Below are 18,676 nucleotides of genomic sequence, written 5' to 3' on the forward strand. Positions count from 1 at the left end.
TAAACGCTGACTGGTGATCACATGACTCCGTCAACCGTCACGTGATCGAGCACGTTGAGGAGGAGCTTTTAGTTGCCGGCAACGGAGACGCTGTAGAATGCTCGTAGCGCGTCTCCATGGCAACTGCCATCGATTGAATGGAAACCAGTGTTGAGATGGCAAAACTCTGCGTCGTTGACCTTGTCCCAATCCTTGCTGGCAAGTCTTCAGGGGAGAGTGTGTTTTGTGAGGTGTGTTCAAAATACATCGGGGCGTGACACCTTCCAATAATCCTTGAAAGGCTTCCTTCCCACTATAGGGATCAATCCTTCTGTTAATTCCACAGATGCAGGAGTTAGAAGTACACGCGGTTATAAACAGCCGCGAAGAAAATAACGTTTGAAGACAACGTGCGCGTGTGGTTTTTACACGCGGGCAGGATTCGCGCAGTATGGGCCAGCCGCGTGTGAAGACAATGTGCGCGTGTGGATTTACACGCGGGCAGGATTTACGCAGTCCGGGCCAGCAGCGTATGAAGACAGAGAGCGCGTGTGGATTTTACACGCGGGCAGGATTCACGCAGCCTTGGCCAGCCGCACTTGAAGACAAGAGCGCGTGTGGATTTTACACGCGGGCAGGATTCACGCAGCCTTGGCCAGCCGCACTTGAAGACAAGAGCGCGTGTGGATTTTACACGCGGGCAGGATTCACGCAGCCTTGGCCAGCCGCACTTGAAGACAAAGAGCGCGTGTGGATTTTACACGCGGGTAGGATTTACGCAGTCCGGGCCAGCAGCGTATGAAGACAGAGAGCGCGTGTGGATTTTACACGCGGGCAGGATTCACGCAGCCTTGGCCAGCCGCACTTGAAGACAAGAGCGCGTGTGGATTTTACACGCGGGCAGGATTCACGCAGCCTTGGCCAGCCGCACTTGAAGACAAAGAGCGCGTGTGGATTTTACACGCGGGTAGGATTTACGCAGTCCGGGCCAGCCGCGTATGAAGACAGAGAGCGCGTGTGGATTTTACACGCGGGCAGGATTCACGCAGCCTTGGCCAACCGCACTTGAAGACAAAGAGCGCGTGTGGAAGAACACGTGGGCGGTGTTCCTGCAGTCCGGAACAGCCGCGTTTAGAGACAGCGTGAGCGTGTGGAATTACACGCGGGCTGGATTCCCGCAGTCCGGACCAGCCACGCTTGAAGACAGAGAACGCGTGTGAATTATCACGCGAAGGGATAGCTCCAGGAATCAGCGTGTGGCGGAACACACGCTATTGAAGGCCCAAAAGTAGCTGTAGAAATATGCCAGGATGCAGATCAGAGGTTCAGCTACACAACGCCAATAGATACGATCAGAAGCAGCGAGTGAAGTTTCTACGCTGCTTAAATACGTAATACCGTAGTTCACGTGACGAAGCAAAAGTCACGTGAAGTTAGCGACGTGAAAAGTGCAAACGTCGTTTTTCCGGTAACGTATCGAATAACCTCCATTTGGAGTAGAACGGTCTAGCTGTTCTACGAGCGTAGCGTCCAGCATGCATGACAGTGCCATCCCCCAAAGGGACAACCTCTCCCCTTCTTGTGTGAAAGCGCTTCAATAAAGCAGGAGCATGAATATTGGAAAGAGGTTCCCAGGACCTATCTTCGGGACCATAGCCCTTCCAATCCACCAGATAATATGGTCTACCAGAACGTAGTTTCATATCCAGTATGTCTTGTACCTCGTATTCATCAGACCCCCGCACAGAAATAGCAACAGGCCGTACAGGCAGTCTAGTAGCTTCAGAGAATGGCTTAATGAGTGAGACGTGGAATACAGGATGCACCCGCCATCGTTGTGGCAAAGCCAGACGTACAGCAGCAGGATTAAGAACATGGAGCACTACATACGGACCGATGTATTTAGGCAACAATTTCTTTTTGCCTGGTATCCTTAAGTTCTTAGTGGATAGCCAGACTTTCATACCAGCCTTATAGACAGGTGCGGATACCCTATGAGCATCGGCATAGAACTTGTCACGTCGTTTAGCCTGCTCCAATTGCTGATTCACCTTTCTTTGTAATCTCTTCAGATCACGAAGAGTACGGCCTGCGGCAGGCGTGTCCAAGGATAGACCGGAATCCAGAGGTATTGATCGGGGGTGTTGTCCATAGAGAGCATAGAACGGTGAAGTGCCTATGGCACTATGATAAGAGTTGTTATAGGCGAATTCAGCCGCCGGCAGTACCGTGAGCCAATCCGATTGGTATTGCAAACACAGACACCGCAGATATTGTTCCATAGTACAATTGACCCTTTCAGTCTGTCCGTCAGTTTGAGGATGATAGGCACTGGACATTCTATCGTCAATCAGTAATGCAGATGTTAAAGCTCTCCAAAAGCGTGACGCAAACTGTGAGCCCCTGTCAGTAATGATTACTGATGGTAGACCAAAGAAACGAAATATATGTTGGATGAATAGTTCAGCCAGAACAGCAGCAGTTGGTAAACCAATACAGGGAATAAATAGAGCCAATTTAGTGAAATAATCCACTATGACCCATATGGTATCATATCCCTGATTTGGGGGGAGTTCTACCACAAAGTCCATAGATATCATGTCCCATGGTTTGTTAGGGACAGGTAGGGACTGGAGTAAGCCCACTGGTTTACCAGGAGTATTCTTACATTGGATACATACAGAACAAGAAGATACATAGTTTATAACATCTTTTGCCATGGACGGCCACCAGCACCACCTTTTGAGCAGATCCAGTGTTTTCTTCCGTCCAGGATGGGCTGCAATCAAGGAATCATGATTCCATTTGAGGGCTTTATTCCGCATTGAAGGAGTTGGTAGATAAAGTACTCCTTGTGTGAATGGTAAACCGTTATGTACGTCCAGATTCATATCCTGGACTACTTGTGGATGAATTTTTACCCACTCTCGTACTTCGGTTTTTAGGGATGGTTGAACCGAACAACTACATATTACATGATCTGCCAACAGCTGAATCTGTACTTGTTTTTCTTCCTGCGCCTCTTTACTCATACGGGACAAAGCGTCCGACTTCACATGTTCTCGGGCAGGACGATAGGTGACCTGGAAATCGTATTGGGCAAAAAAAACATGCCATCTGGCCTGACGGGCCGTAAGGCATTTCATGGATTTGAATGCTTGGAGATTTCTATGGTCAGAGTACACCAACACCTGTTGTTTGGCCCCAAGAAGATGATGACGCCATTCTCGGAAAGCATCTTTGATAGCCAGTAGTTCCCGCTCAGTGACGGTGTAGTTCTGTTCATATGAGGTGAGTTTGCGAGAGAAGAAAGCCACTGGGTGTTCCTCCTTGGTTTCTGTGCAAACTTGTGAGAGCACTGCACCAATAGCGACACTGGATGCATCCGCTTCAACGACAAACTGGCGATCAGGATCCGGATGTTGAAGCACGGGTGCAGTGGTAAATGCTTCCTTCAGCTTTTCGAATGCTGCTTGGGCATGTTGGTTCCAACAGAAAGGAACTTTGGAACTAGTTAAAGCCGTCAAAGGAGCTACTGTTTTGGAAAAGGAATGGATAAATCTGCGATAGAAATTCGCAAAGCCTAAGAAAGACTGTAATGACTTGACGTTATGCGGAATCGGCCAATTCAAGACGGCCTTTACCTTGGAACGACTCATTCGAGCACCTAGATTGGTAATGTCGTAACCAAGGAATTCCACTTCCTGTGAATGAAAGACACATTTTTCGGCTTTCACATAAAGATGGTTCTCCCTGAGTCTTTGTAGGACTGTAGATACATGTCTGACGTGTTCCGATAAAGATGATGAGTAGATCAAAATGTCGTCCAGATAGACAACCACAAATTGGTCCATTATGTCTCTGAATATATCATTCATGAAGAATTGAAATGTGGCGGGAGCATTGCACAGACCAAAAGGCATCACCAAATATTCGTAAAGACCATACCGCGTCTTAAAAGCGGTCTTCCATTCGTCGCCTTCACGAATGCGAACCAAATTGTATGCACCTCGCAAGTCCAATTTGGTGAAATAACTGGAAGTGCCTAACTGATCCAACAGAACGTTTATTAGTGGTAAGGGGTATTGGTTTTTGATGGTGATATCATTAAGTGCCCTGTAATCAATGCATGGTCTGAGATCTCCCTCTTTCTTAGGAACAAAGAATAGAGGAGATGCAGCAGGTGATTGTGAGGGCCGTATAAAGCCCATTGCTAGCGCTTTATCAATGTATTCTTTTAACACGACATCTTCTTTAGGTGTTAATGAATAAACACGGCCTGTAGGGATTTTGGCACCAGGAATCAATTCGATAGGACAGTCGTACTGTCGATGAGGAGGTAATTGTTCTGCCTGGCCTTTATCAAAGACATCAGCATAATCAGCGTATTCGCATGGTATGATATTGTCGCATTGATGTACAACGCTGATAGTAGAATCCACCACCATAGAGGCCAATATGTGTTGTTTATTTGACACCTCCTGACTGGTAAAGCAATGTTCATTGCAATGAGTCGAAGGATATTGGAGCGATCCCGAAACCCAGTCAACAGCAGGATTGTGAAGGGTTAACCATGCAAGACCAAGTATGATCTCGTACTGCGGAGCAGCAATAACATCGAAGATGATTTCTTCTGAATGGTTATTCGATAACGTCATCTGAACAGGTACTGTCTCCTGGGTTACCATACCAGAAATCAAGACAGATCCGTCCACGGTGTTCACCGTTTCAGGTCTTTTTTTGTTCACAAGGGGTAAGGAACAGTTCTTGGCATAAGTGATGTCTATGTAATTGCTGGTGGCTCCAGAATCAACCATGGCCTTGGAAACCACTTCTCGCTCATCACAACGTAACGTCACCTGAACTATTACAGGCGCATGTTTAGGAATGGTACTGGAGTCCGATGAAACACTCGACATAGGGACTCCTGCTAATGTCGAGTTTTGGCGTTTCCCGCACGCTTGATGGGTTTTTTAGGACATGTTGCCAATAAATGCTCGGAAGAACCACAGTACATACATAAGTGGTTTTTTCTTCGGTTCTCCCGTTCTGCATTGGACAATCGGCCTCTCACGGCGCCTATCTGCATGGGTTCAGGGTCGTTAGAGATGACTGCTGGTGTCTCTGACCGCCCTGAGACTGGCATGAAGGGCTTTTTCTCTCCCTTTCGAGCATTCCTTCGGGCGTCGATTTGTAGAACCAAATCGAGCAACTCTGGGAAACCCGTAGGAACCACAGGAACTGTAGATAAGGCATCTTTCAGTTCTTCAGAAAGACCCTTGTAGAAAACAGCCGTTTTCTTGCTGTCAGGCCATTGGGTTTCCGCCGTCAGTTGATTGAACCGGGCGACGTAGGACATAAGGGGTTGGCTGCCCTGTTGTAGGTTAAGCAACTCTAAATCTGTGGCTTGAGTAGAGTAACGCATGTCAAAGACTTTACTCATAGCAGTCAAGAGATCGTCACAATCGTACAACAAAGGGCTATTTGTTTCCAACAAAGGGTTAGCCCAAGCAGCAGCTGTGCCCCCTAAATGGGAAAGCACGAAGGCTGCTTTTGTGGTTAGATCAGGAAAAGATGTAGGACGGCAAAGAAAATGGAGTCGGCACTGATTTACAAAGGTTCTATAGGTTTTGGGATCACCCATGAACCTTTCCGGAGGGGCCAAGGGAAACTGAGTGGGCATAACCACATTAATAGTTTCCTGTGGGGGTGCCGTAGTCCCAGATCCAGATGCAGTAGCCATCGGCGCCTGTGCTCCCTGAGGACTACCATGTAGGGCGTCTTGCATAACGTCCATACGGTGCCGTAACATGTCCTGTGCTGTAACCATTTCATTTCTCAAATCGTTGATCAACTGTGTCAAAACAGTTAAAGGATCCGTACCCTCCATGGCTTCTGATTCTGTCAGAATGTACCAAAGTATTAACTGAAAAGGATACAATACTCAAAAGGATACAGGAGGTAGGGTCTTCCGGATCCCTGTTCACACGATTTGATAGTCGTGAAGTCAATTAAAGACCTTCCAAATGATACAACCCTCTGGCTGATAAAACAGGCAGAGCGATGGATCACTGGAAAGGGCGTGGATAAGGTATAGTAATCCAGCCTAGGACAAATTAAAGTATCATGAATAACTGCTCCAACCTGAGTATGATAAATTAGATAATGACAGGAATGTTCACACTGACCTTTAGATTTGGGTAGAATAATCCAGAAGTCTCTTGAAGGATTTGAATGAAGAACAAACGACAAGGAAGGGAAAATTAGTAAGGGAGACTTATCCCGAACGGAACGAGGCTCACGCTAGATACGGGTTGAATTCACCACAGGATAGCGTCCAAAGTTCAGTTCAATGTCACCTTCCAATAATCCTTGAAAGGCTTCCTTCCCACTATAGGGATCAATCCTTCTGTTAATTCCACAGATGCAGGAGTTAGAAGTACACGCGGTTATAAACAGCCGCGAAGAAAATAACGTTTGAAGACAACGTGCGCGTGTGGTTTTTACACGCGGGCAGGATTCGCGCAGTATGGGCCAGCCGCGTGTGAAGACAATGTGCGCGTGTGGATTTACACGCGGGCAGGATTTACGCAGTCCGGGCCAGCAGCGTATGAAGACAGAGAGCGCGTGTGGATTTTACACACGGGCAGGATTCACGCAGCCTTGGCCAGCCGCACTTGAAGACAAGAGCGCGTGTGGATTTTACACGCGGGCAGGATTCACGCAGCCTTGGCCAGCCGCACTTGAAGACAAAGAGCGCGTGTGGATTTTACACGCGGGTAGGATTTACGCAGTCCGGGCCAGCAGCGTATGAAGACAGAGAGCGCGTGTGGATTTTACACGCGGGCAGGATTCACGCAGCCTTGGCCAGCCGCACTTGAAGACAAGAGCGCGTGTGGATTTTACACGCGGGCAGGATTCACGCAGCCTTGGCCAGCCGCACTTGAAGACAAAGAGCGCGTGTGGATTTTACACGCGGGTAGGATTTACGCAGTCCGGGCCAGCCGCGTATGAAGACAGAGAGCGCGTGTGGATTTTACACGCGGGCAGGATTCACGCAGCCTTGGCCAACCGCACTTGAAGACAAAGAGCGCGTGTGGAAGAACACGCGGGCGGTGTTCCCGCAGTCCGGAACAGCCGCGTTTAGAGACAGCGTGAGCTTGTGGAATTACACGCGGGCTGGATTCCCGCAGTCCGGACCAGCCACGCTTGAAGACAGAGAACGCGTGTGAATTATCACGCGAAGGGATAGCTCCAGGAATCAGCGTGTGGCGGAACACACGCTATTGAAGGCCCAAAAGTAGCTGTAGAAATATGCCAGGATGCAGATCAGAGGTTCAGCTACACAACGCCAATAGATACGATCAGAAGCAGCGAGTGAAGTTTCTACGCTGCTTAAATACGTAATACCGTAGTTCACGTGACGAAGCAAAAGTCACGTGAAGTTAGCGACGTGAAAAGTGCAAACGTCGTTTTCCCGGTAACGTATCGAATAACCTCCATTTGGAGTAGAACGGTCTAGCTGTTCTACGAGCGTAGCGTCCAGCATGCATGACACATATCTTCCTAAACAGACCCTTGAAATACTCTCTCATGGGATCGGAACGCATAAGTACTTGAAACTTGCCGAAGAAGGCATCCTCCGGTTGCGGCTTTGGAGCGGCCGGAGGAGGCATCTCATGAGGAGGATAATTCCAGGGACGCAGGGGAGAGGGTTGCCAAGAAGGCCCATCCCCAGAAGTGTCCACAAAAATCAAGGATGCCGAACCTGCAGGCAGCGAGACGTTGTGCGGAAGGGGCATCTGGGCATTCCAGTCATAAACTGGACGAAACGGATGTGCACAAGGAAACCGATGTTCACCTATGGAACCAATTCCTACACCTGAGGCCGATGGCGTAGTTGTAAGGGATGCATCCAAGATGACCACCGTGGTCTTGGCGGGAACGGCCGCCATTTTGTCGGCACCTGAGGAGAACTGCGACACATGTGGAAGTGAGGCAGGGGTCCACACAGGTGGGTCCGGGGTCTTCATTTTAACCTTTACACAAGGAACCTCGACCGAGCCGGTACTGTGCGACCTGGGATGTTTCTGCGACATGCCAATAGCCAAACTAGCCTTCTTATGAAGGACCTCGGCACTGCGGGTAAAGGAGGAAATTCGGTTCAAAACCTCACTCCTTGCTCCTTGAACAGTTTTGGAGTCACTGCAAGAGCGGGAACGGTGAGGAACACCTTTCACCGACAAGGCCTTAACAGGCCTCTCAGAACTGTTGGTCACCTTAGCCTCTAAACGAGGGACCTCAGCCCCAAGTCCGGTAGAAGCCTCTTCACGGAGGGCCTCAAACTTCTGTTCAGTATCAACCAACCCAGCCGAGGCCTCGGGGAGCACCCCGGTACTTTTGAGGGAAGCTCCAATTAAGGAGGCCTCGGAGCGAGCTCCGGTACCCCACGACTCGGTAGAACTAGGTCTACAAATAGCCCCCACAGGAGGGGCCTCGGATTGTGATCCGGTGTCCACAGGCCCCTTACGGAGACCCTCCGAGAAAACTCTGGTACACTTTTTGGGCCCAGAGAGCACCTCAGGGCAAGCCCTGGTAACAGAGCTGTTGACGCTCCTCCCAGACCGGGAAGACCCCGGGAAGGAGTCCCCTAGCCGGGGTGCCCTAAAAAGTAAGGAACTTGCCAGCGTTTCTTCTTTTCGTCGATGAAGGATTGAAAATGCATAGGAGGAGCGCGCTGAAACATCTCCTCCCACCGCTCTAACCGACATTGAAGTGCCGGACCGAAAGGGAATCGCAATAAAAACATGAGTCCCAACGGTGATCGGGACCGAGACACTCTAAACATGAAGGATGGGGATAGGCCCTAGCGAAGCGTCGCTGACAGGAAGAACAATTCGGGAAGTCTAGCTGAAAAGGCATAGACGGACTATCACGCGAACGTTAGCGAGAGCCAGAGAGGAGGAAAAAAGGGAAGAAAACTTCTGCAGATGCTAAGTGCGTCCAGTCTCGAACGAGCGAGAAAAGGACTGATGGGCGATGCGCGGGGCGGAGCTAAGATTGGTGGGGTTACGGCCGCGTGCAGTACCCCACGTAGAAAGGGAGGAAGGACTAACATTTTTGCAAAATGTTGATGCTTTTACAAAGTGCTCTGGCCCCGTCCCACAGGACGGAGGAATGTCCCATAAGTATGGAGAAAAGAGGACGGGACGTAGGAGTAATTGGCTTACTTAGAAAAGTGCAGTGTCTACCATTAGCATCACTGTTTTCAATCATTTCGTCCTGGGGAAAATTTTCTTCAAGCTACTGAAAAGTACTAGACATTTCTGTGTAAAAAAAAGAAAAATTATTCTTTAGTGTATCCTACTACAGAATAAATTTAAGAATTCATGAAGTGTAATTACCAGTTTGTTTTTTAGTTTTCCTGTTACTTCTATGTAGATGTGCTGTTGATATTTGTTGTGCAGTTCACATATAGTGAGGTAATTCTGTTGGAGGCATATATTCCATTATATTTCATATGCTATGTAATTGGACTGTTGGTGTCTTACATATACAGTCTGCACTTCTTATTTTTTAATGCAATTTATTTATATGCTGCTCTTTGAACATGTTCAACATGATACAACAATGTAAGTTCCCCCGAGTATTTTGACAGTGACATGCGCACAGTCCGCGGAAATCCCAACCACTAGTGTGGGATAGGGGTTTAGTATGTTGTATGGTATATCTATATAAACTAAGGGAATTCTAGTAAAAACCTATCACATTCATAATATCTATATCTTTATTCAGTGAAAAAAACTTTGTTAAAGGGATGTTATGGTTAAAGTGCACTAGTAAAAACCTATGAAATTCAGTGAAAAAACGTTGTCAAAGGGACGTTATGGTTAAGTTGCGCTACTAAAAACCTATGAAATTCAGTAAAGAAACGTTGTTAAAAGGACATTATGTTTGCAAGTAAAATCGAAAAACCCCTGAGGGAGTAATTTATTTAGGGGTCATTGTAAAAAGAAAGAAAATAAATAAGGTTCTGGAAAATGGTGACAATGGGCCTCATTACGAGTTTGGAGGTAGCCATCGTGCTATTAGCGCCATGGCTGCCTCCAAAATCGTGTCCGCATCCAGGTTCCCTGAATGGGGACTTACCGGGTCATTCCAACCTTGGAGGACCCGGTAAGTCCCCATTCAAAAAACCATTCCCCATTCTCATTCGAGCCCCCATAGGGCTCAATGGGAATGGGGATGGAGCTAACAACGGGCCCGTTAATAACGGGCCCGTTGTTAGCTCCTTGGTCCCCTGTGGGACCCGCAAAGGACGTCTGGTCTGACCAGACGTTCTGTGCGGGTCCTGTAAGGGAACCTCGTAATATGGCGGAATGGGTTTACCGGCACCGGCACCATTACCGATGCCAGTAAACCCATTCCGCCAGCCTCATAATGATGCCCAATGTCTTTTTATGATTGTATGCTGTTGTTGTTTTCGTCAATTCTGTGTAAATCTTCCGGGGAAACGTGTGTGAAAAAGTACTTACTCTTTTTCTTTCTACTTGTTAGACATTAACTCTATTAACTTCCAGCCTGGAGGCAAGAAAGAAGTCCGGGGAGGACCCTCAGAAGCCTGGTAAGAAGGAAGAACTGGGGTGCTGTGCCACACCCCTCAACTCAAAGATGGAAGGGGAGGAAGGATTGCCCATTCCCTAAAGAAGGATGAAAGGGTGTGCTGTGCCACACCCCTAATCCAGAGACGGAAGGGGAGCCTGGAGTGCCCACTGCCTAATGAAGGAAATTGAGCCGGATGGGCTCCAACGAAAACAGAAATATAAGAAAAACAAAGCAGTCGTATAAAAATCCCACTCTGCCCTGCTCCACCCCATGAAAGATTCTTAGAAGAACAAGGTTGGGGCTTATGGGGTGTAATCAAAGGCCCCCAAACCAACAGAACTGAAGGGCCATGTGAAAAAAGCCTACCTGTCATTTCCAAAAGGAAAAGCAGTGTTTTAATACACAAAGGCATAAGAAATTCAAAGGTCCCTTTCACATGAAAAACAGGATTTTTAAACACTGACACTAAAACGGCTTTGCATGTGTGTTTGCAAGTTCAAGAAAGAGATGAGAAAAATTTTCCCCTACCAACATAAAGATGACAGGAAAAAGGCATGGTGCATGTAAACAATATGTAATGTATATTATGCTTCACATGCAAAATACAAGGGAAAAGAAAAACGTTCAATGGGCCACATGAAGATTTAATTAAGGCCCAAGGCAGACCCTTTTGGCTTGTTGGGTGGGCAAACTTCACAAAGAACTCCCCCCACTGCAGGCCTGGCTTTCACATCCCTCAAGCTATTTGCAACTGCAATAAAGTGTGTCCTGCTAACGTTGTCAAAAACCAAGTTTCCCTAGACCTGCTGTCTCCAAGGGCCGTTCTGAGCAGGCCAAATGCTCTGGCTGGTGCATGTCGGAATGTAGGGGGGAGGTGTGAACACAGGGGCTATAATCAAGGCCGAACTCTGGAAAGAAACAAATACAGGAAAATAGGAACTTTTCAGATCAAAAGGTGGTCTCCTTCGGATAATAAGACAGGATGCCAGATGTCTGCAGTGGGGGGTCTCTGTCTAGCAAATGCATCCCCCATTTACGATTTATACACTGCACCTCAAACAACAAAGAGACTAATAAAAACACTGGCCCAGAGAGGCAAATGGCGCTGGAGAAAAGGAGGCCTCCAATTTATATATCCCAAAGATTTGCTATTAATTTAAAAGGACTATTATGACAGCCTTTTTTCTCAGCAACCACAGGTCACACTGATTACATGGATGTTATATTTTTTAGATAATTTCCAGGCGATTTTGGTGATATAAAATTCATCCACCTGGGACTCAGGGGACTGTAATTGTAAACGTATGTTTGGAGGCCTAAACTGCTAGTGCTAGGTAGAGCAATATTAATGAGAGGTAAAGAATGAGGGGTGTACCACTTGTAAATGTACATATTTACTGGATCGTAATTTGAATCAAGTTAAAAAATGGGTCATTTGCGTTCTAAGTTGCTTAAACCATCATTATGTCTCAGAAGCACTCTATTACGCTGTGCACAAAATGCATAAATATTTTATTAGATGTGAAGCGATTAGTTCATCTGCCGGGAACTGTAATGGCCATCTAAAATGGGTTTCTGGCTGATATAAAAATGTTCCAAATTTGAGAGTTAGCGAACAGGTGGAGGGTAAAATTAGGAATATGGATAATAAATTGCATGTTCCTAACGATTATGTTTTTGTAAAAATGGCTAAAAATTGCCAAACGTCCGTGCAACATGGTGGGGAGTTTTATTAAATTCCCTCTAATTGGTTGAATTGGAAGATCTATATACTATGGCAGTTACTAGTAAATCACAACATCTTTGACACATAACAAGTTTTTGCCAAAGATTTGACATGACAACAAATGGGGATTGCAAATGGAAGCTGTCATATGTCTGCTCCAGACTATCATGCCAATCCTTAGAGAGTGGATGGATTTGGGAGGAAAGAAAAGGGTAACTGTCCAATCCTATTTGGGAGAACTTCGGCAGGGTACTCCCCAAGACTGTAAACTTGATGGTGTCATCGCTGATATCTAAAGTGGATGCACTATGAGGAAGGGACAGAGCTGGTGAAACTTACCATCTGATAGCTGCAAGGGCTCACCAAAGGAGATTGCACCTGGGTGGAGCTATCTATTTCTAGAGAGGCCTAAAAAAGCTGAATGGACTCTATGGTGAAGAGCTGGGAACCATCCCTGAGAGTGGAGTGGCCAAACTCTTGCCCCGTCCTCCCAGAGGGTCCTGACATGCAGCTGGCTTTCCTGAACTTTAAACAGAGTTTTTCTATGTCAGTAGAATTTAACCCTTTGCAACCAAAAGGTGGGGGGATCTGCTGGTCTTAAAACATTTCCCTTTATCTGGTGTGGGGGGGGACAAAACAGTCTAAATCCTTAGCCTATTTAACTAAAAAATATTAATTTAAATAATTTCCCTTAGCAGAACACCACAGGGTGACTTTACTTAAAATTTGAAACTGACAAAGCTCATCCCCAGTTTAACTGAAAACTATAGACTGTAATTTAATTGGGTAGACCTATAGGCCTGGCTTCCCCAACATAGGCCTTTAAGTGGAGGGTGGCCTGAAATCCAAAAATCTCAACTCATCCCAATGTTTTCTATCCAGCTTCCCCAACACAGGCCTTTAAGTGGAGGGGAGGGGATCTGAAATCCAAAATTGTCAAATCATCCCAATTCTTGCTATCCCACTTCCCCACCACAGGCGTTTAAGTGGAGGGGGGTCTGAAATCCAAAATTCTTTAATCATCCCAATTTTTCTTTCAGACTTCCCCAACACAGACCAAAGTAAGGGCGGGGGTCTAACAAAACCACTGCTAAATCACCCTATGTTTATTTACTGCTAGCATTTTTAGCATGCAGAAAAAACAAAATTGCATAGCATTGCATCCGTAACTGATTGTGTTAATTGACCAGTGCACAGTTTTCCTTGGCTTGGAAATCATTGTGATTTGAATTTTCCCAACCCATTGGTGTGATTTATTTGTTTAACAAGCAGTTAATTGTGAGCCACAAAGGAGCTGGCATGTGTAGTTTAGTGTGATTTCTATTCCCTATAATTCAAATCAAAATAAATATATTTCATTTACACCGGCCTGGTTCTTGGCTCATTGGTAACTCAGGGCGAGGAATCCAAGGGGCATGATGTAAGGCTGAGATAGTGCTAAAAAAAGAACTAATATTAAACTGTCTATTGTCTGACACCTGCATTGGGGAGGGAAGGATCTCCCTGTTTTTAGGGTGGCCTCTCAAACCGTTACAGACCCTATAAGAACAGGGGCAAGGGATCTCGACCATCTCTCTTTCTTCCTCTTCCATAAAGCCAATACAAGAGGACCTGGAGGCAAAATATGATACCACTGAGGATCTAGAATGTGTTTTGTGGATACGACTATGACGGAGGCTCAAATGATACTATATCATCCCCCGATACAACAGCACCACTGGAGGAAGTCTTATCCCAATTAGCCAAACACCAGATTGAGGCAGAACAAAGGCTACAAATAGGACTGGAAAAACAGATAGCTGCCCAAGAAAGACCCAGAATCCCCCGGGAGTATTACAGCCTTACAAAGAAGGAGACAATCTGGGAAACCTTTTCCAGAACTTTGAAAGGCTAGCTCACCAATTCAAATGGGGGGATGATTTCAAAATCTATTATTTATGACCCCTTCTGAAGGGAGAGCTACAGACATCATATGCGCTGTTGAATCTCCCAGGAACTGCATCTTGCAGTGATATTAAAGAGGGGCTTCTGCAACCGGTAGGTCAAATTAGTAATTTCTACAGCCAAATATTTAGAAACTTAAAAGTGGGTCCAGGAGAAACATCAGTTGAACTTTGAGAGTGGGTTAAAAACACCTTCTCCCTATGGTTAGGAAGGAAAACCCTGCCCAAGTATTAGAAGCTTTAAGCCTAGAGCAATTCATTCATTCTTTACCGCATTAGCTCCAGCAGGTTGTTTTGCAAATAAATAGACCAACTCTCTCTTTAGCCATTGAGACCGCATATTTCTCTGATCAGATGCCAAACAAATATTTTCACTCGTTACACAAACCCGAGGAGAAAAGAGAAAGTAAAGGACACCCCTAAACCCTCATTTATCCTTAAAGAGAGAGTTGTGCTTCCCTACGGTTCTGAGATTAACATGGCGGGAGAGAGCAGAATAGAGAAGAGGTTGGAATTCAAACCTTTGAAAAACTGAAAAGAGAGGAGATTAAAACAGTAAAACCCCAAATTCTGACATGCTTTTCCTGTACAGAACTAAGAACTTTAGCTAGAAATTGTCCCCTAAACAGAAAAGAGGAACCCATGGGGATCAGTTGTATGGTGGAGGAAGAATGGGACTACCCAGAAAATAATGAAGAGGTAGAAGTCTAAAGTAATTTCTTTTGTGGTACATCTGCTCAATCCACCTATAAACCAGCAGTGGTTAATGGAATCCCAGTACAGGCCAAAGTGGATTCTGGTAGTAAACAAACCGCAGTGAGGTGTAGGGAAAAAGGGCTGCAAAACAGCCTGAGGACTGTATTTATGGGCAAAGACGGACCGAGGACTACGTTTCCGATGAATCCATGGGTTCCAGTGGGCTGGCGCATGCTGGTGCATGCTATTTAAGCTCCTCCTTTGCCCGTGCTGCCTGTTGGGGATTGTTGGCATGGCAGGCAAGGGCCGACGGGGAGCAGCTGTGTCAGAGGTTACGGACCCGGGCAGGTGGGGAGGTGAAGCGTGTTCCCCTAAATCTATGGACCCGACCCAGGCGGTGAGAAGGAGCATTCTGGGGAGCCTCTGTCCCTCATTGGGGGAATGGAGCAGATCACGGCTGTGTGACCATCCAATGCTGGAGACATATTGCCTGGGGAGGTGCCGGTGAGGCCCCCAGGCCTCAGTTAAGTGAAAGCTTGGAGTGTAGGAGTGTTTTGGGGGTGTTGAAAGTCTCACCATTGTGCGGCTCGCACAGGGTGTTTGTGTTCCACATGTGCTACTTGCCAGCTTGTGTCAGAGAGTACAACTCGTGCGAATAAGTGTTTTCACGTGTGTTCCACTGCAATACTTCACACAAAACTGATGCTGAACAAGCCGTGAAAAGCGGACTCTTGGTGTTCTGAACATTGACAACGTTCTTTGCATTGTCAAGGATAAAAGTGAGGGACGCTTATGTTGTTAGTGGCTGCTTGCTCTTGTCCCAATCTATGTGTTGCTGCAAGTCGGCTGTTCAAAAAGCATTATCATGATGATAACCTCTGCCAGGTGATATGGCAGGAGGCTTTTGAGTGACCAGGGGGGAACATTTCTGTTTGCACATTCTATGTATGCTATTTTGGTGCTTCTGTCATTTCAATGTTGTGTGCTACCACTTTTATTAGGAGAGATCTGATAACCCTATCAGGAGAGATCTGATAACTCATTATGTGCTTATGTCAGTTGCTGACTTAGGTGTGAAAGGTGTCGGGAAACAGGATTTACTAACAACATCCTAAAGGGTGTTAGCCCAGCGTCAGGAGTAGGGTTAGGAGGTTTTTGCACTGTTCAAGACTATGTTTGGTGTGGCATGTGTTTCCCTTATGTCCCCCATACCTATCCAATTCAAGAACCCTAACCCCATTTCCAGTGTCCCTAACACCACCTACCTATCCACAACCTCTCCCTAACCCTTTTCACCCATTGGCTGCCTCGAGGTTTCCTGTGTATGCTAAAATCAGGAGCCTGTGCCAACAAAGGTCGGAGGGGTCAACTACATTTGGCTTCCGTGGCTAGGAAGGAGCTGTTTGATACTCCAGGGGTGTGACATGAGGGCTGACCTAGTGAACCCTGAAAAGTTGAAGTGAGCCTCCCTTGTGAAGATAATATGTGTAAAAGGGGATCAGGAAATCTACCCTAAAGCAAATATCCCCATTCAAGTAAAAGGAATAACTACCAACTTTCCTTCTGCCATTATTCCTGAGTTACCGGAAGAAACTATTGATAGGACTGACTTCCCTAATTTTTCATCATTGTTACACGAAGTCAGTCCTTCCCGTACCTCCTTATTCATATCTAACACTTGGGCAAAAGATCCATTTGAAGCAGATAATACTATATGGATCTGGACGGAGATCCAGAAAAAGCTACATCATGAACAACCCCTGAAAACCCTACAGCATCAGATCTTGTGCGGGAGGCCGTTTTCATTGGGGAAGGGTATGAGAGAAACCTGAGGGCGTCCTCACATCCACTCCCCTTGGATCCTCTGCGCATGTGGCCAGGGAAAGGCCATTGATTTTGGCTACTGACACTGGGAGTGGAGAAGCAAGAAAGGATCACCTGGGTAGAGGGTCCTTGGGGATTGTGAATGAGATGTTCTCAGGAGAGAAGCAGTATTCAACATTTCCTCTATGGGAGGAACCTTCTATTCCAGAGGCAGTTATGGGACATTATTACCCATGTTCCACTGACCCAGAAAATGATGGAAGATATCACCAGTCCAGACACACCAGAAAGAGGGTGAAAAGAATTAAGGGTAAGACAGGCGAGACATGGTATCCCCCTTTTCCCATTGACGACCAACCTAACCCTACCCCGGCTTTTATCGGCTATTATAAGCCAACTCACATGATTTCCCCACATCTGACACTTGACAGTACTGAGACGAGGAAGAGGATACCAAGTGTAATGCACACTTGACCATGTGTTACGCTCACCTGGTCTCTGCGGGGCGTTGGGGCACGGTTGCAGCCCTCCCTCAACATGAATCACCCCTTCAGGCCTCTCCCTCAGTAGAAAAGCTGTGAGCGGTGGTACGTGGTGATACTGCTCCTGTGAATTATGGAAGATAAGCTCTCCATCCTGCTACTTCTGGGAGGGGCGCGTCGAATGAGATCTAGTTCCTTCACTGATCCCTGATAAGGATTAGTCCAGTCCAACTGCGACTATGCTTCTCCTTATGATTGGTAAGTCTTTCTTGAGCTCTTGTGATGCTGTTCGTTCTGTTTAATGTCTTTATATGTTGCTCCTATTTATACTCGCAATAAATAATGTCTCTCTTCTGTTTTCTTCCCTTAGATGGAAATGCGGCCTCAATGCAGCTGTGAGACGCGAGACGCGGCCGGATGGAAGATGGATGCTAACGCAATGTTCGACAGCAGGTAAGTGATGGTTTAAGGAAAGCGCGAAGTATGGCGAAACGCAACCTTAAACTGCCTGTTTTTTTCGATGTCTAACCTTGTCTTCTGTTTTTTCTTGCAGGCGCTGCTGTCGACGATGGAGCGTGTCGTGCTGCGGGGGCCAAGATGAAGATTTCGGCATTCCAGAAAGTGTAAAGATGAATACTTTGTTCGCCGAAGAGATGTACCGGTAAGAACAGCTTCCCCCAGTTGGCAAGTATGCTGGCAGGAAGCAGGATGTCCATGAAGCAGGATCTTCAAAGGTAAGTCTGACCTCAGGCGACAGTGAGCGTTACGCTGCTTGCAAGTGCAGAATAACACGAAGCGTCTGTCTTGAGGATTGGGACAGCTTATTGTAGCTGAGATCGTGGGCATGCCCATTAAAGCCGCCTAACCAGCCACACACTGCCACTCCTAGAGAGTGAGCATGTGCAAAGGCAATCCATGACCTTAAGTTGTGTTAACCTTTTTGTTTGAAAGACTGAAACAAATATAATTGGAAGAGATGAAGTCTTTGGGAAGGATCCTTGAGATATGAATCTTTACACATGTTGTCTTGGGGCAAAGCTGCAAGACCATTTTCATTTTAACAATATTGCTTGGAACTTGGGTAATGGAACCCTGAGAAGTGTGTGGAACTACATTACCTTGAGTGGAGGAAAGGTAACTAAGACTTTTGCTGAACTTCCTTGAACTTGCAGAAGGGAGCAGAAAAAGCTGAGAGCTGGACACACATTTAAGTTGAACTCTTTGACTCAGACTTTCCTTAGTTTCGTTCAGGTAGGGAAATCCCACCTTAATATAGGGCAAGTTAGGCCTTCAACCAGCCTGACATTTAAGTCAATGAATATCTTTTGTTTGAATTTTAAGTCTGTTGTCTGTGTCTTACTTCGTGATGCCTTCACAGTGGCCAGGCAGAGTGCTTGTGGGGGAACTGTATGTGTGTTGGC

Source organism: Ambystoma mexicanum, chromosome 7p, assembly GCF_040938575.1.
Source record: "Ambystoma mexicanum isolate Mex_15411 chromosome 7p, UKY_AmexF1_1, whole genome shotgun sequence".
In the NCBI taxonomy this organism is placed as follows: Eukaryota; Metazoa; Chordata; class Amphibia; order Caudata; family Ambystomatidae; genus Ambystoma; species Ambystoma mexicanum.